Source organism: Danio rerio, chromosome 7, assembly GCF_049306965.1.
Source record: "Danio rerio strain Tuebingen ecotype United States chromosome 7, GRCz12tu, whole genome shotgun sequence".
In the NCBI taxonomy this organism is placed as follows: Eukaryota; Metazoa; Chordata; class Actinopteri; order Cypriniformes; family Danionidae; genus Danio; species Danio rerio.
In genome coordinates, this window is record NC_133182.1 from 21681913 (window position 1) to 21707223 (window position 25311).

Genomic DNA, 25311 nt, shown 5'->3' on the forward strand with positions numbered 1-25311 from the left:
AATTAGGCATTTTATATTTAGTTTTTTATGCCAGGATCGTGTGTCATGTGAATGGTTTCATCCCTACTTAAATCACTTTCACGTCTGGGCTGATTACTTATGAATTGTTATCAGTTACTGATTAAAGATTACATGACATAATTTGTAGGCGGCTATATAATCTTTTAGATTACACATTTATGGTAATGTAATCTGACTACTTTTGTATTACATTTAGATTAGTTTTGTGCTAATCCCTAATTGACCGCCTAATTGCGTTTACTGAAATTGGATAGACTTGTACAGTTTTGACAGATACAAAGAGAAAATACAACCCAGCCTAAAATCATTTATACCCCTGGCAAATTCTGACTTAAAATCACTTTTAGTTTTTTTTTTTTTTAACAATGCACAAGATTCTCTCAAAATATAATAAGACTATGAACAAGAGGCATAATTGTGGAGAAAAATATATTTCAACAACAGCCTCAGCAGCTTCTTTTAAAAATGAAATGCGTATTTTATAATAACTGTATACTTTAATAATTACAAAAATTTGATTTGATTACATAATCAGGATTTCATCTGATCTGTTACTACCAAGATCTGATCACTTTTCAGGCTTTTCACAAAAATGGCTGTTAATAGCCAAGATTGGCGTGTCCAAACTTTTGGTTTGTATTGTATATGTACATGTACATATAGCATATAGCACAGGCGACCTGAGGTCAATTCCCAGCTCAAGGTCCTTTGCTGATTCTTCCCCTCTCTCTGGTCCCCACAGTTTCCTGTCTGTAATCTCCACTATTGTGTCCAATAAAAGGTAAAAAAAAAACCTAAAAATAATTATGTTAGTAAATTGAGTATGTCAAACCTGCAGAAATCCTGTTATCACAAGTATTAGTATTTGTATTAACAAGATCTAAGAAATTTGCTTCAAAAACACATCTAAATCTTTGCCTGATAGTGTGCATGTGTAAACAAAACCATATGCCTTTCTGTTTTCGTACATTCTGTATTTATCAATCAACCTACTTGCACTTTTGTATTTTGCACCTTGGTATTATTCATATGTTGGGAGCTGATCACAGTTAGATACATATATACAGGTTTAAACATGCATTAATATTAACTGATATAGTGAGTTACTTATAAAGTCATGAAATCAGAGACTCTCCAGTTTCAAAACTGTGGCAGTTGGTCAGATTTCAGATGCATGTTAGTACCAGGTGTGAACAGCTTTGTGTCTCTGTTTACCATTTGTAACTGGATCACAAGAGACGGATGGTAATACCAGGTGTAAACAGAGCCAAGGTCACGCACACAAAGTGCACTAGCAAAAAAATGTGTGTGATTGTGTCACAGTGCGTTATTTGTCACATAGTGAATAAAAAGAGTGTGTAGGAGTACTCATGGCAAACTATTGCACATCAAAGCAAATCAATTGTATATTTTCTTGCATAATTTAGCTTTTTCTGAATTATATTAAAGGGAAGTTCACACAAAAATGAAAATATACTAACCCTCAAGTGCTTCTGAACCAATTTATGTGTTTTATTTCTTCTGTTACACACAAAAGAAGTTATTTTGAAGAAAGCTGAAAGCCTGTAATTCAATTTAAGTTTATTTGTATAGCCCTTGTCCCAGTAATTATCATTCCAAGTTAGCTTTATTAAATGACAATCAAAGACAATCAGAAAGAGGTAGGGTGTTGTGTATCGGGTGGTTACTGTATATAAATAGTTAGTGTGCTTTCATTATTATGTTTGTGTGAATAATAAATTTGCAATAAAGTGATTGCATCACTACAATAACTAGGAACAATAGGTATATTGCTTAAGACTTTGCGCTTTACTCAGAGGGTTGGCATTAATCTCTTCAAGTCTTTTGTTGGAAATGTCAATGGTTAAAGGTTTTCAACATTTTTTAAAATATCTTCTTTTGTGTTTAACAGAAGATGAAACTCATATACATTTGAAATCGGGGAGAGTTAACATATTCTCAGGGAGAACATTACCATAACATCCATTTAAAGGGCACCTATGATTAAAATCATCTTTTGTAAGCTGTTTGGACAGAACAGTGTGTTGGTAAAGTGTGTCCACAGTCATATTAGGTTGATATGAAGACAGTAAGTCTGTTTTTTTTTTCCTGAAGTTCAAATAGGATCCAAATCCCTTCCATTTTGAGACCAACCGCAACGTGACGTAGGTGTGCAGTTTCCCCACCCACTAAATTGATTGACAGCCATTTATTAACATGTCTCTGTAGTAGCGCTTATAATCATATCAACAAGACAGGACAAGCGCAAAGTAACTGAGATTAAAAAATCTGTTCAGCTCCCTGTGATCGTCTGCACCTCAAGAATGAGCTGTACAAGTTTAACATGTTTTAAATACAGTGCATGTTTGTAATAAGGACGGTAAAATCGCTGTCACCACATCACCACAGCTGCATAGTGTTAGTACAATTACAAAAGAAGGTTTATTTTGTACAGTAACATAATAGATGTCCATACAGCAGTGGATATTAACATGTATCCTGAAACATTTTCCATGCAAAAACAGTGCAAAGCTAAACATGTATGTGTGTGCATGCAAACTTTATAACAACATTTAGTGTGATTCATCATTGCAGAAAGGCTTGAATTAACTCCAGAACAAATACATCAAATAACAGTTGGAAAAGATCTTAGAGTAGTAAGGGAAGTCTACTTCATTCTTATTTGTCACTGTGTTGCTTATCTTTGTGAAGGCTACAAGAATTAGAAAGATTTCTATTGCTCTGACACGCACATGGGATTGGTGGGCGGGGAGAACCAGCTCATTTGCATTAAAATCACAGGCAACAAAAACAGCTCAAATTTCCAATATACACAAAGCTATAATTAATAATCAGGTGGGTATTTTGAGCGGAAACTTTACAGACACATTCTGGAGACACAAAACACTTTAAAATCTTGAAAAGGGGATAAAATAGGTCCCCTTTAACATTCTTTAAGTGATTCAATCACAGTTGGTCATTTAAGATTGTTTGTATCTAGTAAAATTGTTATAGGACTCTTGTGACCACTTGACCGTGGTCAGATTTCAATAGCTATGTTTTCATCCAAAGATGCTAACTTAATTTATGCAAAACTGGAATATGGCATGTAAGACATGCGAAAAAAAGCTGCTTTTCTGTTCAAGTAATCAAGGAAAACAAAATCATCAATTCCTGATTAACTGGCAACAAATATCAAAAGTAAAAATGTAATTTGCTGTGGTAGGAGAAGCTGCGTAATGAATTGAATAAACAAACCCTTATTTATGTGGCTTCAAAAGCTTGATAAAAACTGATTGTAAAACGTGTCTTTTGCACTTCGCACTACACGTCCCATATGATTAACCAAAAACAGGGTTAATACGGTCATGGAAAACCTGGAAAAGTCATGGAATTTTGGCATGGCATTTTCCAGACCTGGAAAAGTTTTGGAAAAACAGAAAAACCCACAGTTTTAGAAAAGTCATGAAAATATCTGTATACTTGAATTAGGGCCGCACGATCACGAGAAAATCTGACATTACTGTATTTTGTATTTCTGTGATGTATATTGTGATGTAAATACAATTTCCCCAGATGATTTAACAGGTTTAAGTGGGTTGCTTGGGGGGATTTTGTAGGGGAGTGACTCTATAACAAGAAAATATATAACAATTAAATTACAGCATAGATAAATAAATTATAGCAAAGACAAAAGTAAATTCTAGTTTCCAGGTATTCACTGTTCAGGTACAGATGTTGAGTAATCAACACTGCATAGTCTTCATTGTATATTTATTAACCTTTAATAAAGTTTCAAAAAATGTCTTGTGGCCGGATGTTTTAAACTGTCAAATATTAAAATGCTCACACAGTCACAGGCCTTAAAAGAACAGTTTACTCAAAAATTAAAATCTACTCACTATTTACTCACACTTCACTTGTTTCAATACTATAGGAGTTGTTTATTGTCTTCTTTTTGTGTTCATTAAAAAAGAAAAAAAGAATGTTTAAAACAAGTGAAGGGTGTAATGGAAATGGTAAGTAGTTTTTGGGTGAACTATCTCTTTATAAATGCATGCAGATGATCAGCTTTTACTCCATTATGATTAAACTCTATATTAAACTATAATCCCAACCTTGGATATCCTGCGATGAGGCTATTGCAGATGCAAACGTTGTGATGTCGATGCTGATACGATATTTTGTGCAGCCCTAACTTAAATATAGTTTAGTTGTCTTTACTTCTTTTCTGTCCTTGGCCTAAAACATGCTCTCACATTATTAGTGCTGTTTAAGAATTATCAAAATCAATTTTACATAAATATAAACATAAATGTAAATGAAACAGATTGTTGCATGTTTTATGATCTGCTGTAATAAATTTGAACATCATTGTTTTTATTAACCATGTATTTGTAGATACATAAACATAAATCGATACATCATGAACATTTACTTTCTAGGAAAGTCTTGGAAAGGTCATGGAATTTTAGTAGTAAAATGTGCATGAACTCTGCAAAAAGCATTGAAATACCAGATGCACACATACTATTTGTGAATATTCAAAATTGTGTGCCCACCTGTTCACAAGGGAACCTTAAGTATTTACTCCTTTGCAACTCTTACGTTTCACACACACAAACACACACAGAGACTCTCAAACTATCTCTGTAGCTCAGGGCCAGAGGCTAAAGGTGAACGTTCAGATGGGAGAGTTGACCACATGAAAAGCCTTGCTACTGCAGGGTGGTAAAGGTCACCTTCAAAAAGGTCAAAGTTCATCTGGGTCAGTCATGCTTCTGCACGTGTCCTAAGCAGGTGTCCTAGCAACCGAACCCAAGTGTTTGCTGAGTAAACATGCATCCGGATGCCAGAGCCCAAGCTCACCCACACACACATGCACACACACACATACACATACACACTTTGATGTTCTGGATCCCGGTGGGTTAAGATGTGGTGGAAATGTGGAGCAGATTTTCCAAGGACTTTTTTTTCCTGCTTTTCCAACCATGTGAATTCAGAATTTAGAAAACAGAGAGCCTCTTTAAGTGCTTGCGTTATGATTTGATCTAAGTAGTGTTGTATTTAATGAGAACACTTAAGGATTCATTAATTGATCTGTCTTGGATGTTGCATGATTTGCTGATTTGTTGCCACCCTCAGGCTGTGTTGTTTAACCAACTATAAACAGGTTGATAGTATAAATAACTTTAGTTAACTCAGCAAGATTCTCTTTAAACTGTAGTTGGCATGCAAGAGAAAATACGAGAAAGGACAGTTGAGGCTAAGGGTGCACTCACTCTATGCTATCTGAACTGTGCCCAGGCACATTTCCTGGTTCCTTTGCTAAGTGTGAGTGCTTCGAATCAGGCCCTGGCGTGGTTCAGTTGGCCGGTGTTCTGACGATCTCTGCTACCTCATCAGAATGTGCTAAAGGTACAGTAGCTTAATCTGTTTTGTTTTATCTACTAAAACAGGGTTTGCACATCTTGTCAGCTTCCAATGTCTATCAGAATGAACTACCATATTAAATAAGGATGTAAAAACACTGGTAGCACATATTGTCAGCTTCAAATATCTTTTGAAATTAACTACTACTCTGTTGAACAATGTAGAAAAAGGCGTAGCAGCTTTAAATTCCTACCAGTGTGAACTACTGCTTTTTTATTTCATTAGTTTTAAATTTAATTTGTTTATTACAGTGGTAGTCACGCGACGTCACTTTTAAGTATCTGTTTCATATGGATTTATTAATATTTTTACTTTTCAATGAACTGTCATAGTTTATTAAAGATGCAAATCCCTCACTGAATGTCAGCTGCCACCTTCAGCAAACCTCCTAATACTTGCAAAAGTGGTGGATCTGATCTGCTAAATATTTGACCATGTCACTGCTGACTGTGTCGCTGACTAAAACAATGTAACTAAAGAAATTTCCACTGTGCTGAGCGAGGGCACTTCTATTTTGTTAAACTGAACAATCGTATCGCAAGTGTGCTCTGGTTCGGAAGGCAAAATGCAGTGTGAGTGCAGGCTGTCGGGGGAGAGGGGAGGGAGGACAACTGCACTTCAGCACGGTTCAAGGCGACTGTGCCTAGTGAGAGTACATCCTAATGTAGTGCTTCTTGTGTTGCATTGTGTTTTATGTCTGCTTAAGTTATGTTGTGACCATAAGAAGGAATTTAACCAGCACAAGTAAAAAATATTCTGATTAAATCCACACATTAATATCTTTTTTGTGTTTTGTTTTATACACACACACACACACACACACACATACAGTGGGGGAAATAAGTATTAAACTTGTTGCCATTTTTCTCAGAAAACATATTTCTAAAGTTGCTGTTGATTTGGAATTTTCACCAGATGTTGATAATAAAACAAAGAAATCTATATATGAACAGAAAACAAAACTAATTCGTTCACAAATTAAGTAATATGTAAAAAAAATAAAATAACAGAAAAAGGTATCGAACACATAAAGAAAGGAAGGTGTAGAAAGGCAGTGAAGGCCAAGAAAGCAGCTAAAATCTCTCAGTAGTTCTTCAGAAACTCTCTGCCCTTCCTTATTGTAAATTAATATTCACTGCTTTAGTCCAACACCTACATTAGCAGGAGAATGAAGATGAAACCAGGGTGGACATTTCAGCAAGACAATGATCCAGAACACAGCCAGGAAACTCTCAGATGCTTTCAGAGAAAGAAAACAAAGCCTTAGAATGGCCCAGGCAATCCCCTGACTTGAATCCAATAGAAAATACAAAATAAAGATCAAACTTGATAGACGAAACTCACAGAACCATCAGGATTTTTACACTCTGTTGAGGTCTGCAAAAACACACATGAGCAGTGCATGACTTCATTCTCCATATGAGAGGTGTCTTTATGCCATATGTATATATACGGTAGTCATTTTTGAATGTTTACAATGATGTCATGTATTGACAATGTTTTCAAACATTAATAATGTATTCATACATTAACAATTAAAAATAAAACACATTTCACAGTGTTCACGTTTTACTTCAATTGAAATCAAATAAACGCAGCCTTTGTGACATGAGGCTTCTTGAAAAATAGCATTGGAAAAAGCTCGCCTCAAACTTCACATCTATTATTGTTTTTTAACTAATCTAATATATTTTTCAGTTTTTTACATGCTGCCACAACTTTCAAGGTCTTGCTTAAAGTTTCCGTACATTCAGTGTGCATGCACATGCATTTGTGTTTGCACATCTGCTTAAGTAGGAGTTTAAATGCCTTGTTCAAAACGTGTCGGTGTCTGTAGGCCACTCTTGTGCAATACAGCTCCATGTGTGTGGATGATCATGGTTTCTGCTGGTCTGCCGTAGTTCCTGTCAATGTTTATTTCTGAGCCTGTTTGTTTATCATCCCATAGCCCATGTGAATATAATTGTGTTTGAGTGTGTGTGTGTGTGTGTGTGTGTGTATAGTATACAAGTTATATGATTCCGCCTGCTCCTTATAGTTCACGTTTATGCCTGTGTTGCCAGCATTACTAAAAATATCCCTTAAACCCGTTCACCTCCTCCTGCACCCCCTGCTGGATAATCTCCCCCCGCTGTGGATCGCTCCACCCTGTCATGAAATGCAGGCTGCTTCTGCTTCACATTCCACACAGCAGAACAAACCAAGTAAAGGGGGGTTATTCCCAATGAGCTTTTTTTTTGCGTTACAATTCACAGTATGCAAACGAGGTTAAAAATAGATTTATTTTTTCCACGTTTATGTGCACACAGAAGTTTTACTTTTCTGCAAAATTGATATGCATGTGTGCAACCGTAGTGCATATGAGTGTGCATGCAACTGATCTCCCAGATTACACTTGATTATGGATAAGGTTGGTTTCAATGCATGTGTTTTTATTCCCATATGAGCGTGTGTGTTTGGCCAGCTGTGTGGAGGTACATTCTTTAAGCTGCAGGCGGAGGGGGTTGGAAAACAGAGCAGGCAAATTCCAAATTCCGATTCCCCCTCTGAACATGTCCAGAGCTAAACTGCAAGCCCAACAAAACTCACGTGGCTCTGTTTTTCTGTTTCTTATGTTTTTTCTTTGAACAGAAGCTAGTTTGAGCTGATGCAGAGTAGATTTTGGCCGTTCTATAGATTGAAATTCTGTGTTGTTTTAATACTATAATCTTGGGATTGGCGTGTTATGATGTCATAATAACATTATGCCAGCCCCGCCCCCTTTTGCTCCCACTAGTCTAAACAGGAAGCACTTTGGCTCCTGTTTTTCAGGGTCTCAGATAAACTGTAGGTTTCTGTTTTTCTTTTTCACGTCTTCTCTGACACAGATTTGACAAATGTAATGTGTTCTTAGTAGTTAGTATACAATAATATGGTTGAATCTAATCATTTGAAGAGTTTCATTTGACACTAATCCTAAAAGCTGTAGGTGTTTGTGTTTCTATGTGTTGTACATAAATAATATTTTTATGAAGAGTTTTTAGTCCTGTTAAAAAATTATGTTGAAGTAAAAACAGGAATATTTAATAAAAAAAATCTGTTTTAATATATTTTATAATGTCATTTTTTTACTAATTTTACAACAGCAAGTCATTCTAATATTCTGATTTGATGTTTGAGCGTAAAAATCTTAATATTATCAAATCTGCAATAGGCATGGGACGATAACTGTTTTCAAGGTATACCACGGTTTGGTAAAGTCAAGGTTTTAAAGCCCCCATAATTTTCTGCCTGTACTGTCCTATGGTATATGTAAGATTTTTATTTACATATTTTTTAGGACAACAGTACCTCTATAGCTGAAAAGATATCGAAAGATGCTGTCTAAAATAGTAAAGAAATCTGTGTTTTTGAAACAAACGTAGACAGCAGAAGTCATTGATTTCTTTTAAATATTTTAGCCTGACATGTTTACTCTTCTAAAATATTATAAATCTTTTAAATAAAATACCTTGTGTTCAAATAGGGAAAAAGCTGTGTTTTTTTAAATTCAGACATTTAAAAAGTGGATATTTTAAAGCAGTAATAACAACATCGTGAAACCCTAAACTGTGATATTTTTATCAAGATTATCATACCATTATAATCCTATACCAGCCCATGCCTAATTTACAATGTTAAATCTTATGTGCTTATTTTGAAGTGTAAACCATGATACTTTAAGATTCTTCGATGAGAATGAAGTTGAAAAGAACCGTTTTAGTTTCAAATCATAATCTTTTATAACATAAAATTTCTTTACATATCTAAATAAAAAAAGCAATATATTATGTGGGCAACTTGGTGGCGCAGTGGGTAGCACGATTGCCTCACAGCAAGGAGGTTGCTGGTTCGAGAATTGGCTGGGTCAGTTGGCATTTCTGTGTGGAGTTTGCATGTTTCTTCCTGTGTTTTCGTGGCTTTCCTCCGGGCGCTCTGATTTCCACCACAAGTCCAAAGATGTGCAATAGGTGAATTGGGTAGGCTAAAATTGACCGTAGCAAATGAGTGTGTATGAATTTTTCCCAGTGATGGGTTGCAGCTGGAAGGGCATCCGCTGCAAAAAAACATGCTGGATAAGTTGGCGGTTTATTCTGCGGTGGCGACCCCAGACAAATAAAGGGACTAAGCCGAAAAGAGAATGAATGAATGAATATATTATGTTGATGGAATATAACATAAAGAATAATATTGTTAGATTAGAAAAGAAAATAGAAATAGGATTGTCTATGTTGGATCAAAGCAATTTAAATACAGCTGGTAAAATAAGTATTGAACTTGTCATGGTTTTTCCTGGTAAATATATTTCTTTATGAGCTGTTGACCAACATCAGCATACAACCACAAGATAACCAGATCACATAAAAAAAAAACTGCACCCCTGCAGGGGGTTTGAACCAGATGTGAGTTTCTTCAAATTTTGTGTGATACGAACATTTAGAAATGAAACTAAATAGACAGTTGTTGTATAATTTTATTGGTTATTCATCATATGAAATGTGATCGTAGGCTTGGAAAGTATTTTTGGAGAATTTGATGTGTCCCTATTCAGACAGAATGCGCGAACATGCTGCCCAAGAGTCGTTTCAAAGATGGTCGCCAAGTGAAATAACTTGCCTTAAAGCAGGGGTGACCAACCCTGTTCCTGGAGATCGACCTTCCTGCAGATTTCAGTTGCAACCTATATTAAATACACCTGCCTGTAATTATCAAGTGCTGTTCTGGTCCTAATTAATTGATTTAGGTGTGTTTGATCAGGGTTTGAGCTGAACTCTCTAGGAAGGTCGATCTCCAGGAACAGGGTTGAGCACCCCTGACTTAAAGGGACTTTGAATTAATTTTTTTATTTTTTTTTTATTGTGTTTTTGACAAAAGGTACAGTACATTAAAGGTATTCAATTACAAAGGTATTTTCGTTTTTTCTTTTTTTTTTGAACTATACATAAATTTAAAAAAATTTACAAATTACATTAACATTGACAAATTAACATAATAAAAAAATTTTTGAAAAGGAAATGCATTACATAAAAAAATAAAATATATGTATATATATTAATAATAATAAAAATGAAAATAAAATAAATTTACAGAAAAAAATAAAAAATAAAAAAATGTAAAAAAAATTGGGAATTTATGGTTGGAGGAGTACATTAGTCTCAATATGAATTATTAGAGGGTCCCATGTTTTGAAAAAATTTTTGGTTGATCCTCTGAGAAAATATTTATTTTTTTCTGTTTTCAAAAATTGCATTACGTCACTAAGCCAAAGTGACAGTTTAGGTGGCATTGGTGATTTCCACTCCATAAGAATTCTTCTTCTAGCTATTAATGTTACAAAGGCAAAGGCGTTTTCTATTTCTTTAGCTAAATGGATGTCCTCATTTGTTTCTCCAAAAATAGCCATTTCCGGATTTGGTTGAATTCTTAAATTGAAGGCTGAGTTTAAAATTTCAAATATTGAAGACCAAAATCGTCTCAGTTTGTCACATGACCAGAACATATGGGTCAGGTCTGCCTTGCATGAGTTACAACGATCGCATATTTCATCTATATTGGGGTAGATTTTAGCCAGTTTGGTTTTGCTGTAGTGAATACGGTAAAGAATTTTCATCTGAATCAGATTAAGACGCGCACATGATGAAGTCTTGTTTATAATTTTAACTGCTTTATCCCAAGTTTCTTCAGAAATATTAATTCCTAGTTCTTCTATCCATTCCATTTTAATCTTCTCTAATGTTGTGTTACGGAATGTCATAATAAGGTTATACATTTTGGAAATGAGACCTTTGGGGTGTACAGGGGTCTTTAAAATTAGATCCAGTCCAGATTCAGCAGGCATTTGAGGGAATACAGAGCACTGGGTCTGAACAAAGTGGCGAACCTGGAGGTATCGAAAAAAGTCTGATTTTTGAAGATTATTGAATTATTTTTTTAATTTTATTTTTATTTTCCATACTTGCACAGTTCTGTAGGTCTCATTTATGAACTCTGATCTTTTAGTTCTTATTTTCTATTTGATTCAAGTTAGGTGATTGGCTGGGCCATTCTAGCAACTTTCTTTTTTTCTGAAACCAATTGACATGGCTGAGTTTGGGATCATTGTCTTGTTGAAATGTTCACCTTGGTTTCATCTTCATCATCTGTTAGTGTAGATGATGGGACTGAGGCAGCTAATATTCATTTACACTGATGATGGGCAGGCTTGCTGAAAAAGATTTCAAAGCTGAAAAAGATTTCACACCTTTCCACTCCTCCCTTTATTCATGTATTCAATACTTTTCCTTGTGTTATTTCATTTTATGACGCATAACTTCATTTTAAAACTATTTAAAGTTTTAAAAGTTTTTAAAACTATTTAGTTTTCTTTGTATGGATGGATTACTTTGGTTGTTAATGCCATCTAGAAAATATTTTAAGTAACAGTAACAGGTCAAATAACAGAACAACCAGTGTCAAACTGATGTAGTAAGTTAACTATGCAATCACAAATGTGAATCTGATTACACATGATGACTGGAGATGCATGTTGAAACTGAAAATAGAGTTTAGATGCACCTGAAATGGATGGCAATGTTATCATGGGTGTAAAGTAGAGAGAAATTACTATATTTTTGTGTAAGTAAAGGGTGCTCTGACACACACAGACACACACGTGCGCCATCAGCTTTGAAGGTGTATGCATGTTCATCAGGGCGGCTGGCTGACTGTGGCAAACTAGCAGACTGAATAGCACTTAACCTTCACCTCACATTCACAGTGGGAATGTGTGTGTGTGTGTGTGTTTTGCTGGCACACATTAATAGATTATTGATGCACTCGTATGATGGGTGACAGTCAGATGGAGGTGGAAATGGACCTGTAATTTCGTGCTGTTGCCAGACAGACAACACAAATAGTAATTTACATCCTCAAAGGAAACAGTTTTTCACGTAGAGATAGAATTAGACAAAAGCAAGAATGGATGGGAGGAAGTGATAATGGGGTTCTCTCTCACACACACCTCAGTCTTCACTTTGAACAGATGGGTTGAGGTATCAGTTTTTAATGAAAAACGGAGTGTGAGATTCACGATCGGCTTTCACACATACACGTTTCAAATCTTTCCGTAATTCACATACAGTTGTCTATTGAAAATACGATGGATGGTTCAGTCTACAGAAGAACCTTTCTTGAGTAATGGAATAATTGCGTGTATAATGGTATAATTGGAAGTGTATACTGCCGAGATTATATTCTGTGTAGTATGGTAGTGGTAATTGTTAGACTTGGGAAATGATAAAACACTTCATTCTTGATTGTATTTATAGATTTTTATGCATGAAAATACTCACAACACATCCAAACTGCAAATAGCACAGACCACAACAAAAATGTGTTGGGGAAATTTATAATCGTTTATTAGATTTTATGGAGATGCACTCCCACTGCAATCATACCAATCGATCTAACATTATAAAATCTTTCCAAATAGAGATATTAATTCATTTGGAAAAAATTGTATTCATATCGAAAAAAAAAAAAATACTGCAATGCTAGATTTTTCCAATATTGTGCAGCCCTTGTGATAATGTATATACATGCTAGACAATCCAAGATCAATCACATTTTGTGAAATTTATAGTCTAACTTTAGAAATCTCAGGATTTCATTCAGTCTGTACATGAAAAAAGACTAATTATTGTTCCAATCTGACTGAAATCATCTTGATTTAAAAAAAAAATGTAAGTAAAAAAATGAATGTTTGAAAATGTAATATCTGCAACGCACACCTAGGCTGCACTTTACACTGTGCGCTATTATTACATTTTAAAGTAAATTAATATCTATTTTGATAAAAAAAAAAAAAATAGTGCAAAGCTGAATTTTCATCATCTTTGCTCAAGTTTTGTACTGCATGATCTAGGGTTGTCACCAGGGCTTGACATGAACACCCACCAAATGCGGGTAGATTTCAGCGGTGGTGGGTAAGACAGACACTCCCACTAGCCACCTTGGCTGGTTGAAAATAATTTTCCTTAGATAATAATTCTTAAAAGCAGGGTTTGGATAATAAGGATGTTCTAATATGCATGCAAAGGCGATCTTAGAATTGAGAAACAACACGACTGACAAAAGTTTTTGCGTTTGCGTGAGCAATAGAAAGCAGGTGAATAAGAGGCTAACAGCTAATGTGATATGCGCAACTGTTTAAAACGCGTGTGCGCTCCCATTTCCTTGCGTGAAGCAGCTGTGTCTATAAACTGGTGTGATTGGTTCTCTTTCAAATAGACTAGACAAAAAGTGATGAACATGCACCCACAGTCTTGCTGCTTTGAAGAGCTCCAGATTTGTCTTTTTGTAAGCAGCACCGGTTGCTTTCACTTTAACTATTTTTTAACAGATTTTTTATGGGTCTAACGTTAACCGTGTGTGTGATCATCCTTTCATTATCACTCCGGATGTTTTTTACCTGCTTTCTTTTGTGTTAATATGGTTTAATTATCATTTTTTTCAATAACATTGCCTTAATGGGAGATTAACTCCTCATTTATGTGTAGTTAACTGGTGATCTAGGACCTTGAGCCAGGACAGATTACTGTGCATATATTTTGCTAAATAAAAGGTATAGTATACAGCTATATTTTGCTTGTTTTTACACATTTAAAATGTGTGGCTTAGAAATAATTAACTGTTTATGTTTGGTGTGGTCAGAGATCAATTTGGTAACTCCTTAATTTTGAGCTCTAAAAATTCTAAAAAAAAAACTAATTTTAATACTATGAAACCGTGACCCATTTGCTCATGATTATTAAGCAAGCTCATCCATGACACACAAAAAGTGAAATGAATGAGAAGGCATGTCATAGTCTTATTTATGTGTATAAAATATATTTTCCCAACAATAAAATTGTGGCTAGTAATGTTGGAAAACTACTAGCCACAGTGGCTGGTGATACAAAAAGTTAATGTCAAGCCCTGGTTGTCACGATAAAGAAATTCGGTACCAATAGATACTGAAATAAAAAAATAAAAAAAATTTCAACTTTTGAGCACTGTTGAGCACGTTCTTTAACATCGCTGATTTGCCATTGTGTTCATGTGCTCAACAGAACGACTGTGATTGGCCATGAAGGTCAAATGCTCCAATGTCCCTGTATCTGTGGTTATACTCTGTAAACTGCTGTGACTTTGGTGAACTGATGTCCTTCATGGTCAATTACAGTCATTTCTGTTGAGCATGTGAACACAATGGCAAATTAGTGGTATTTAAGAACATGCTTAACAGTGCTCAAATGTTAGGGGAAATGTGCGTTTTTTTTAAATTTCAATACCGTACCGAATTCCAGTATCGTGACAACACTAGCGTGATCCTAATCATAGATAATCATTCCGATGTGCTGATTTGGACCTCAAGAAAAATGTCTGATTATTACGTTGAAAAAATTTGTTTGAAAATAACTGAGTTTGGGTGACGCAGTGGCGCAGTAGGTAGTGCTATTGCCTCACAGCAAGAAGGTCACTGGTTCAAGCCTCGGCTGGGTTAGTTGGCGTGTCTGTGTGGAGTTTGCATGTTCTCCCTGCATTTGCGTAGGTTTCCTCTAGGTGCTCCGGTTTCCCCCACAGTCCAAAGACATCCTGTACAGGTGAATTGGTTAGGCTAAATTGTCCATAGTCTATTAGTGTGAATGAGTGTGTATGAATGTTTCCCAGAGATGGGTTGCAGCTGGAAGGGTATCTGCTGCGTAAAATGTGCTGGATGAATTGGCGGTTCTTTCCGCTGTGGCTAACCCGGATTAATAAAGGGACTAAGCAGAAAATAAAATAAATGAATGAGTGAATATGGGAAATCTTGACACTGCTGTCAAAAACTCAGCTAAAGTTGTAGTTTATTTATTATAAATTATATTATTATTATTATTTTGGGAAGGAAGATGATTTCTTTAGGGGAAAATATTCCTTACTTTAATGGGTTGAGTTTCTGTGGAAATACTCTATATTATATTTGATCAGATTTTTATCCAAAATTTGCAGAATCAGATAACATTTTGCGATTTTACTGCAAATTCCATTTTTATGACTGGTTTCTTAAGCCGTGGTCACGAAGACTTCCATTCATACGCATGCGAATGTGACAGACCAGAAACGTTTTGCAGTTCACTGGATTGTAAAGTTCAAGCTTGGTAAACTCTGGCTTGCAAAATCGCATCAGGGGATTGCGTGAGACCCCAATAGAAGATATGGACCAATCACTTGCTTTTTTTAATGGCTAATCAGATTGTTTAATCCTACCCCATTTTGCAGCACTGCACAACGGAATTTTGCATGCTCAAACTCTAGTGTGACTACGGCATTGTTATGACCTAAACCGGTCACCACAAACAAGGAGAAGACAAGTGCAATTGCGGTAGAAAATATATATTTATTTACTCAATTCCATAGTCATGTTGCTAGCCCTAAGACAAAAGATAGGCGACGATCAGATTCCGTCTGCAGCCCCTCTTCCTCATGTCCGAGACAGACATGCTATTTAAAACAGGGCAAATCAACCATACACCGGTGTTTTCAATCCCGGCGCAAATCATACAAAACATTAATCAGGACAGCAATCAACGTGCCTCCATCCCTTTAAGAGACCAATGTACGACAAAGGGTGTCTGCCAAAATATCCCCTTCCTCTTAATATGGTAAATCTTCAAGTTGTACAGCTGTAAAAAAAAAAAAAAAAAAGACCATCGCATTAAACGTTGGTTAGGATTTTGTAAAGTTATCAAAAACATCGAAGGGTTGTGGTCACAATAGATCACCACGGGCGATCCACCCCCTTCTAACATGGCATCAAAATGTTGGAATGCCCAAACTAAAATCTGTAATTCTGTCTGGATTTTCCATGTCATGTAAAATTATAGGACATGAGGTGTTTCTGTGGTCGTACCATTGTTACTAATTATCTGGTAATGATCCTAATGGGTTAACAGTGCTCACATAGACTGATTGACAGTTTTCATGAAAAAAAAGCTTCTTTTAAACCTGTGGCAAAAGCAGAAGTGGTGCATTGTGGGATGCATTCTTAGGAATGTGCTGATTGGTAATTGCACACAGCTGTAGCTCATTAGGCTTTAATTGCCAATTAATCAGCCGCTCCTCTTGTGTGTTTTAAAGGGAAATAAAGATGGAGAATGAGACGTTGGAAATGTTTAAAAGAGGAAAGGATGCGTGCCATTGGCAAATGTGCGTTATTCTTACTTTCCTTTCTCTATGTCAAAACTCAGTTTTTCTGCTTCTTACCAACATTTCTCTGCTAGAAAATGGGGAAACAGAAGGGTGCGTGCCGTCTTGTTTGATTGGAAGTTCATGTTTATTAATAAAAAACACCAATTTTCTTAATGTTTTGAAGTATCTGACAGTTAAACGTATTCCAATGTACATACACTGACCAAAGTTGGCCAACATTTATATTATGGAAATCTAATAATTTGAATGGTATGCTGTAGGCTGCACAATATATAATTTCAGCATAGGTTTGCACGGTTTTCCAGTACTATGGTAGTATCATGAAACTATGGCTCCAAAATACTGGAGGTGCCAATGTACTTTGTAAACAGTAGTATTTTCATTAATGATGTATCTACAATACATAATGTTGCACTTGGGAAAATACGCTAAATAGTCTACTTACATGTTTGTGCAACAAAAGCCCATTTTATTTGAATAGTCTGTGGAGCCCTTTAAGGTTGCAAAACTGTGTAGAATTCACACCTTTAGCCTATTGCACATTTTCTGACTCTACAGTTCGGGCACACATCTGAATCAGTTTATTTCTGTTCCTGTCAATATGATTGAGTTGCTAATAAACCACAACGAATTTTTTTTAAAAGAACGACTCACAACGTAAAATATTGAATTACTTTAGATTCTTACCTGATAAGACAAAAAAAAAACAATAGATGAAAAACAATAAACATTGAAACAGGTTTTGATTACTTAATATAATCAAATTAAGTAAACAAATTGTTTTGGAAAAATGTTCTTTTTGTAATGAATTTGTTCGGTATAATTTGTATCTTTATGAATTTATTGTTGCTCAGTTATCTACAAAATAATCATAAAGAACTAATGCATTTTAGGTGAAGCGATGTTCAAATATGTTTTTCAATAATAGGGGAATTATGAATTCAATTCAAGTAGGCCTATTATAACAAACACAGTATTTTTGACTATTTTCTTTTTCATAGATTTGAGTTATGAATTACAGTATCGCAATACTACTTGGTATCACGATACTTCAGCTGGTATAGTATTGCAAAGTGAATTATTGCTATAGCGACAACCCTATTTCATCATCGATATCGCAATGTGATCATTCGCAATAGTCATATCGCGAGTAAATTCAATGTTGAGTCTGTATTATTATTCATCACTTCTCAAGTGTTGTTTGAGGATTTTAAAAGCATAAAGACATAAAGAAAATGTACCATTTGTAACCTTAAAAATTGTTAACGATTAATTTTATTGAATTGTTTATAAATCCAAGACTATGCAAAATTATTTTAAATTTGATTCAATTACTGTTTGCTGAATACAGTTAGACTCAGTGAAACAATGTTTATCTAATATGTATCATTTTCTTTATTGAGTTTATCTATATTTGTAGATTGTTTATGATGTTTTATGCAGATGCACTCCCTAACAGAATCATCCCAATCAATCAATGCTATTTTTCTCCAAATAGTTATTCAAGTCATCTCGTAAAATTGTGTTCATAATCACTATATATATTGAAGAATTAAAAAATATCTCAATTTTAGATCTTTCTTATATTGTGCAGCCCTAGTATGTTGTCACACAGAATTGATTGTTTGCATTACATTAAAAAACAAGTATTTTGCTGGTTTAGTCTGTCTGAAACCCAACTTTTAAATCACAAGTAAACTTAATGAAATGCAGGCATCACAATGAAGTTAAGGATGGATCGTACATGCTGACGCAGGCTTATTAGTTGTTTGTGTCACTCAATCAGATTTTGTTCTGTTCTTACGTAACTCTGCAAAGGACTTTGATAATGCCAGCGGTCCCTGACACACATTTACACGCACTCTGTTCTCTTTTGTCTATTGGCGGAGAGTCAACTATTTCACTTCTTGTTGGCACAGAGCCACATCTCTGCAGTAATAAATCAATACAATGGAAATTATGTAACGCTTGGGCCAACGGCACCGTGGACGATAGTGTATATGTGGCTTTATTTGGCTTCGGAATTCTCTCTCCCTCCCTTCCTTTCTCAGGGAGATTTTTCGAATAACTTTCGCCTTTGTTGGATCATGGGAATGGAACTCATGAAAGAGAGCTAAAAATAGCTTGAAATGGCATCATTGTATCGGGAGACGGCTTTTGTGTGCGCATGTGCATGTTTCTACATTATTACTGAACAATGTAAACATGACTCTTTTTTGCACAAAGTCAGCAGGTTTTTCATCCGGCCTGCTTTATAGGTGTCACAGTAGAGCGTTTCAATCCTCATCTGCTGTCCCCATTTAAGGGTGTGAGTGTGTGTGTGTGTGTGTGTGTGCTTGAGGCTAATTTGAGGTGACAGTAAGAAAAAAGTTCCAGCAGAAAACAGCTGTTTCTTTATTTCTTTCTCCCACACACATTTCACTGATAATGTATGCATTCAAACAAGGTCATACATACACACGTCACACGTGTTTTTTTTTCTTCTGCTGGATTTTCTTTTTCATCCAATCACAGAAATTCGGGGGCAAGTCGGAGCACTCACTCCCTTGAGCTCTGCGATTGGTTGGGGAAATTTCAAATTAAACCAAAAAAACAAACCATCAATTGGCTTAAGATTGGCAAGCAAAATTCGGGACATTGCAACCTGCAGAACCTGGGAAAAATAAATAAATAAATAAATAAATAAGGGGAAAAAAGCCAAATGTGAAATGTCAGATGTCTCTGTTAGTGTATGCTACAAATGAAATTTCCCTACGGGTAGTGCTTCATTTGTGAATTGCGAGGTCCTGGAACAGATCAGGGTGACGGATCCGGCATGTTACGCAAGGATTGAGAGGTGTCGTGCATGAAAGTGAGTAGGTTAAGGAGTCGTTAAAGAAAGTGAAAGTGAACAGCGGACATGGGAGAAGGGCTGTTGAGGAGGTGGATAGGTAAAATGAGGTGCCGGATTCGGATCCGGCATGTTCTGGCACAAATTTAGCCCTGCCTATGGGGACAATTAAAATTAAAACTAACAGTCATCAAAAATTTAAATATAAGAGGAAATATTCACACTGACATTTTGCAGTACTCTATCGCTCAGTTGTTTCCACAATGTGGTATGGTTCAGTTCAGTACGGTACGGGTCAGCTGTATCAGGCTCCACTGCCAAATGTTACCCTTTTGGTAGGTGTGGTGTACGATAGAAAGCTGCAGTCGATATCATTCTCGATTTAAGAAATGTAAAAGTAAACCTGTACGGGTTGTTCATGTATCATATGAGAAGCACTTCTTACAAAACAGATGCTTTATACTCATAATTGTGTATAAATATTAATTACTAACCTTTTTATGAACATGATTTGATTATAGCTGCAGGTCATGATAATGCGAAACAGTCTACTGTAAATTCTGCAATTATATTAAATAAATAAAACATATATGAACACAAACAGATCCTTACAGTCCAAAATGTTACCAATTACAGAAAAATTATCTAAAACATTTAGTACATTTAGGCTTTATTTGGGTTCAAAAACTTCTGAAAGACTGTAAGAAGACGCATTTCAATTATCACCACAATAGGACACGCGGCAGATTCTGTTCCTCTTGCCATGTGACTGTGTGTTACAAGAAAACAACAAGGTTTGAGCTTGGCTCGACAATGGCTCATTAATGTATGTATTACTACAATATAATGTCTTGGCTGTGAATTTTTTTGTTTTGTTTTCAGTCTTCTGGCTTGTTGCAATCAATGATGACGATTCTCTTTAAACCAATAGTGTTCAGCTGTGCATGTACCCCCCCCCCTTTTGGTAAAGTTGTGTTCTACTGTTGTGCTTTGGAAAGGTTTTGACAGTGGAAACAGGCGTACCATACCTTAATTCTCATTAGTAACGGACCATGACAATCTATAAAACAGATCACGGACACGGCACGATCCTGAAATCAATGAGAATAGTTCTGCGTTTTTACCAATGTTTTCACTTTTTCTGTGTAAACTATGGCTTTGGGTTAATGCTGATCCAAAAGCATGTAAAACATCCCATTATATGTTTTTGCTCTAAACTCACCTCATTACTTCAGTCGAGTGTTTAAAATTATTCATTCTGTCAGTTAATTCTGTGTTTGCGTATTTGCAGTTTCAGCAAGATAGTGCCGTCTGGCTTTCGGAGATGTACAGAGCTGTGTCACCCTGACAACATGTGCATGAAAATTGCAGCTTTTTCTTTCAATTTCATTTCAATGAATTGTGCATGAATTGAGTAGGCTAAATTGTCCGTAGTGTATGTGTGTGAATGAGAGTGTATGGGTGTTTCCCAGTGATGGGTTGCAGCGTAAAGGGCATCCGCTGCATAAAACATATGCTGGATATGTTGGCGGTTCATTCCGCTGTGGTGACCCCAAATTAATAATGAGACTAAGGCGAAAAGATTATGAATGAATGAGTTGTGCAGTCCTACATACATGGTTTACTTGCATTTGTCAGATTATTAATCTGCATGTAGACTGGTAAGGCTACATTTACTTGACAACGATGTACTTAAAAAAACTTAAAACTTTTCCTTTGTGATTAAAAATTTACACAACAATGTTTTCAAAACTATCCACATTTACACATTCGCTAAAGTAGGCAAAAAAATCTGTATTACATATGCCAGGCCAGTTTTTGGAGCTGTCACCTTGTTAGCAAACAGTACCTGTAAGGAATTGACAATATGTCATCGGCGGCACTGGTGTGCATGTAGAATTAGCTGTGTGTGTGTGTGTGTGTATGATGCATTTTCTCTGTTTGTTTAAAGTGATGTACATCCACACTTATCTGATAAAGCAGACTACAACAATGCTACCATGTATTCTGCCTTTGTTGAGTGTATGTCTGTGCTTGTGCCTTCTACACCTCCCTAAACATGTACCATCCACGTTCATGACATCATTATTTTCAACGACTCTCGTTTTTGGGTGTTTACATGGACATGACTATGGTGGCATTTGCAAAAACTTCCACAGGATGACTTTTTTTCAGTCTCAAAAAAAGATTAAAATGTACTCAGTCCAGACAGTATTTGGTCCCTCTTTAAATAAGGCCAAACAGGTTGGTAATAAGTAAAATTGCTGTTCATGGAGTGGCTTAATAATCCTCTGTTTGTGAGAGATTCAGTGTATTATATTTCAGCTGATTTCAACCAAGACTGTGACTGAAGTCAGATGTGTTTTTCATCAGTGCTCAATTATCACCTAATAAATCCTTTTACTGTCCCTTTAACTTGAGTAACTTGACCAAGTCAATTTTGCCATATTTTGCTGTGTAGTCGTGTAAATAACAGGCAAAATGCATTAGTAGTCGTCGTCATTAGTTGTCATGTAAACCACCCCTGGTAAACAATGAACATATATTTATTACCAGTGTATTGGTGTGCATGTAAACATGTTCGCTGACTGACCCATAAGGCCTTTGCACTTAATTAAAACTAACTTTAGTGTGATTGCTCTGGTAATGTAGTTCATTTGATTAAGCCATTCGTACCTTGCTGCATGCCAAAACAAGTGGACTGAGATCACTGACAAAGTTGGCTCTTTGTTTACTTCAATATCAACTTAAGTGCAGTTTGACTGACATATAAACATAATATGGACTAAAGACATCTAAATAAATCCATAAATATAAATATGACATATTCTTAAAAAAAGGCATATTGGGTATTAGAAATGTCAAAACTAGTTGTTTCTTCAGTGCACCGCGATGCAGACGCTGACAATTTGGTATCGGTTCAGCAATAAATCCTAACCGGTTATTATGTACTGACGTCACTTATCTCATAAATCTAAATTCATTTATCTTACTATGGCGAGGGAGGCGAGTGTGTGTAATTAAAACACTCCAACTACTTAAAAAAACATAGAAAATGTATACATTTGTTTATTTGCTATAAATGCTCGTGTTGTTCTGTGCATTTACTTAAAGGTACAGTTTTTATAGTTACAGTTCATATATCTGACTTCTTGTATTAAAGGACAAAATTGAATTACAAAAAATATATAAATATATGTATAGATTTTAATTATAGGTGGGCATAGATTATTTTTTTAATCTAAATTAATCTCAGTGTAATCTTGCAATTAATCTAATTAATCTAGATTAAAATGGTTGATTTGAATTCTGCCGAAGTCATTTAGAAAATGTGTGCTACCCAAATATTGACTAAAGGTAAGTCTTTGAGAACTTACCTCTTTGAGCTCATCTCCTGTTTCCAAAATGCATTACAAGCAGCTCACCCAAAATTACAGGAAACTCTTACATGAAAGCGCTTCACGTAGACACCTTAATTATATTGTTGTCTATAAGGCAAATAACTCGATTACAGATGTCCATGTAAGCGTAGTCAGTAGTGTCTTCGAAGTAAGTGTAAGATCCAGAAGGGCATCTTGCTGATTTGATTCAGAAGGGCACTTTTTTGTCAGACGGCTCACCGCTTTGACTTTCATTCACCGCCGTTCATTTTAAAAAGCACCTGGTCCATTTTATTTGTATATGTTTTACTCGAACGCATAAACTCTACAGGTGCCTGATAGTTAGATGTGGAGCTAACATAATCAGATTCACTCTAGTGAACTGCTTCCATGTTAGCACGTCATGTTTGATATGGTAATTTCACAGCAGGAATACACTCAGGTTCGAAGACTCGTTCTCGCCACAGTGCAGTTCGGCCAGGTATACATCCAGACTAAAAAATCAAGGTGAAAGTCATAGTAGCTTGCGTAGAATAGACTCAGCCAGCTCCCAACCAAACTTTGAAAATAGATGAACGACGATATTTTTTTTTATTGCCCGATTAGAGCCGATAACGGCCCACCACTAAATTTAATCAAAGAATTCTTGAGTTGTGAAGTAAAATATAAAATTATGTATGGAAAGAATCGTTAATGCATCGAGATATTGAATTGAACTGAATGGATGACATGATAATCGTAACCGAACCGTGAGACCAGTGTAGGTTCACAGCTCTACCAGGTATTTCTTATCATAATCATGTTGCTGCCAATAGCAGTCACATCACTTTGCAGCAGATCTTCATTTGTGTTTGTGACAGAGAATTTTGTCATGCTGTTTTAGCTCATTTACACCTTTTATAAGCTCTTCACAAGTTTTCAACTGTTAAAAAATGTATCACATGTACGCACATACGACAAGCACTGTAAACAGCGTTGTTTTGGACACCCAGAAAATATCTTACCAAAGAATAGACATCATAAAAGTCTTTTTGTTTTGTATATTTAGGTGTAAAAAATGACTCTAATGTCAAGCAAACTCAGTATCAGTAAACTCAATGTATCATCTTCTATTTTGCAAGGAAAGCATACACCTTTAGTAAATGACAGGCGTCTGCAGAAATCAGCAGCACTTGTTTTATGCGTTTCTGCAGGTGCAGATTGAAGATGCACTGAGATCATACAGAATTATTGGATAGGAGTGAGAGAATGCAGTATAGTAAAAAGATCTCTTCCGCTCTGCGATCCCTTCTATCTGACACACAGGGAGGGAGGGTGAGAACGAGGCTAAGAGAGAGAGAGGTGACAGGGGACGGGGGGAGGGGCTGTTTAGAGCAAGAGATGTGAAGAAGAAAAAAAATGAAGAGAGGCAGGCTGGCCTATAGCGGGGGTTGGGCTTAAGCGCTGTGTGTGTATGTGTGTGTGTGTGTATGAGAGACCAGCTCCTTTCCTCTCTTTGTTTGACTACTGAGTGGAAAAAGCAGAGAGAAAGAGTGTGTGTGAGTGAGTGAGAGAGTGAGAGAGAGGAGAAGGATTGAGGAAAGCAGAGAGAGAGAAGGAGAGCGAGGGAGACACACTCATATTTTTTTTCTTTGACTAAAAAAAGAAGGAATTCTGTTTTGTTTGGAGCCTGAAATCCAGCGTCCTCTTGACTGTGTCAGCCTTTGCATGGTGTGTTTTTGTTTGCAAGCCCTGCTGCCGGCGTGTGTGAGTGCGTGCATGTGTGCGAGGGGGGCAGGTAGTCAAGCCTGCAGCTGGTTAAAGGGAAAATAAGAGCCGAGATTTGACCGAACACACCGAATGAGCTGCTCTCAGTGTGGAATTACCTCAGAAACGCAGGGAATAACATTAGGAAACACGGTAAGAGATACACGCACACACACACTCCCTCTATCCACCGCTGCTGCTCTGCTTCTTTTGTGCTTCCAGCAGGGCATTTAAACTGAACTCGTGAAAGTATCCAGGGTGCGTTTGGACAGCTCAGCAGAATAAAAACACACACACACACACACACACTAGGCGGAGAGAGAGCGAAAGTTGCACTGTTTTTTCCAGTCAGAATGCTGCACAAAGAAAGCTTGTTGTATGTATGCAGTCAGTCCGGCTGCTTCTGTTTATGTTGTGTGTGACTGTCACACGCTCACTTTTACACAGAAACAAAAGGAAAGCCTAATAAAACCAAATAATAATTCTATTTTTCAATGTCTCACTTCCAGACATCAGTCAAGATGCATACATAATTCATCATAACATGATTTCTCTAATGTTAGTGACTCTTTTGTGTAGTTTGCATGCTTGTTTTCCAGGCTTATGTGTGTGTGCTGTTCGTTGTGGTCATAGGAAGTGGTGGTTATGGATAATGTGTTAGTTGAGAAC

General features: G+C 36.1%; 2 protein-coding genes across 10 annotated transcripts in view; both read left to right on the forward strand.

Moving 5' to 3' along the window:
- Positions 1–25311, forward strand: part of efnb3b (ephrin-B3b) — an 888832-nt gene that overhangs the window by 742843 nt on the left and 120678 nt on the right. The window lies entirely within an intron of this gene.
- Positions 1–25311, forward strand: part of kdm6ba (lysine (K)-specific demethylase 6B, a) — a 149712-nt gene that overhangs the window by 68505 nt on the left and 55896 nt on the right. For 4 of the 9 annotated variants that reach the window (XM_005172240.6, XM_021477780.3, XM_021477779.3 and 1 more), the window contains exon 1: positions 24481–24795. The exons of the other annotated variants lie outside the window; for them this stretch is intronic. The gene's annotated coding sequence lies outside the window, so the exon portion shown is untranslated. Of the gene's footprint in view, positions 1–24480; positions 24796–25311 lie in introns of those variants that run through there. 9 annotated transcript variants of the gene reach the window in all.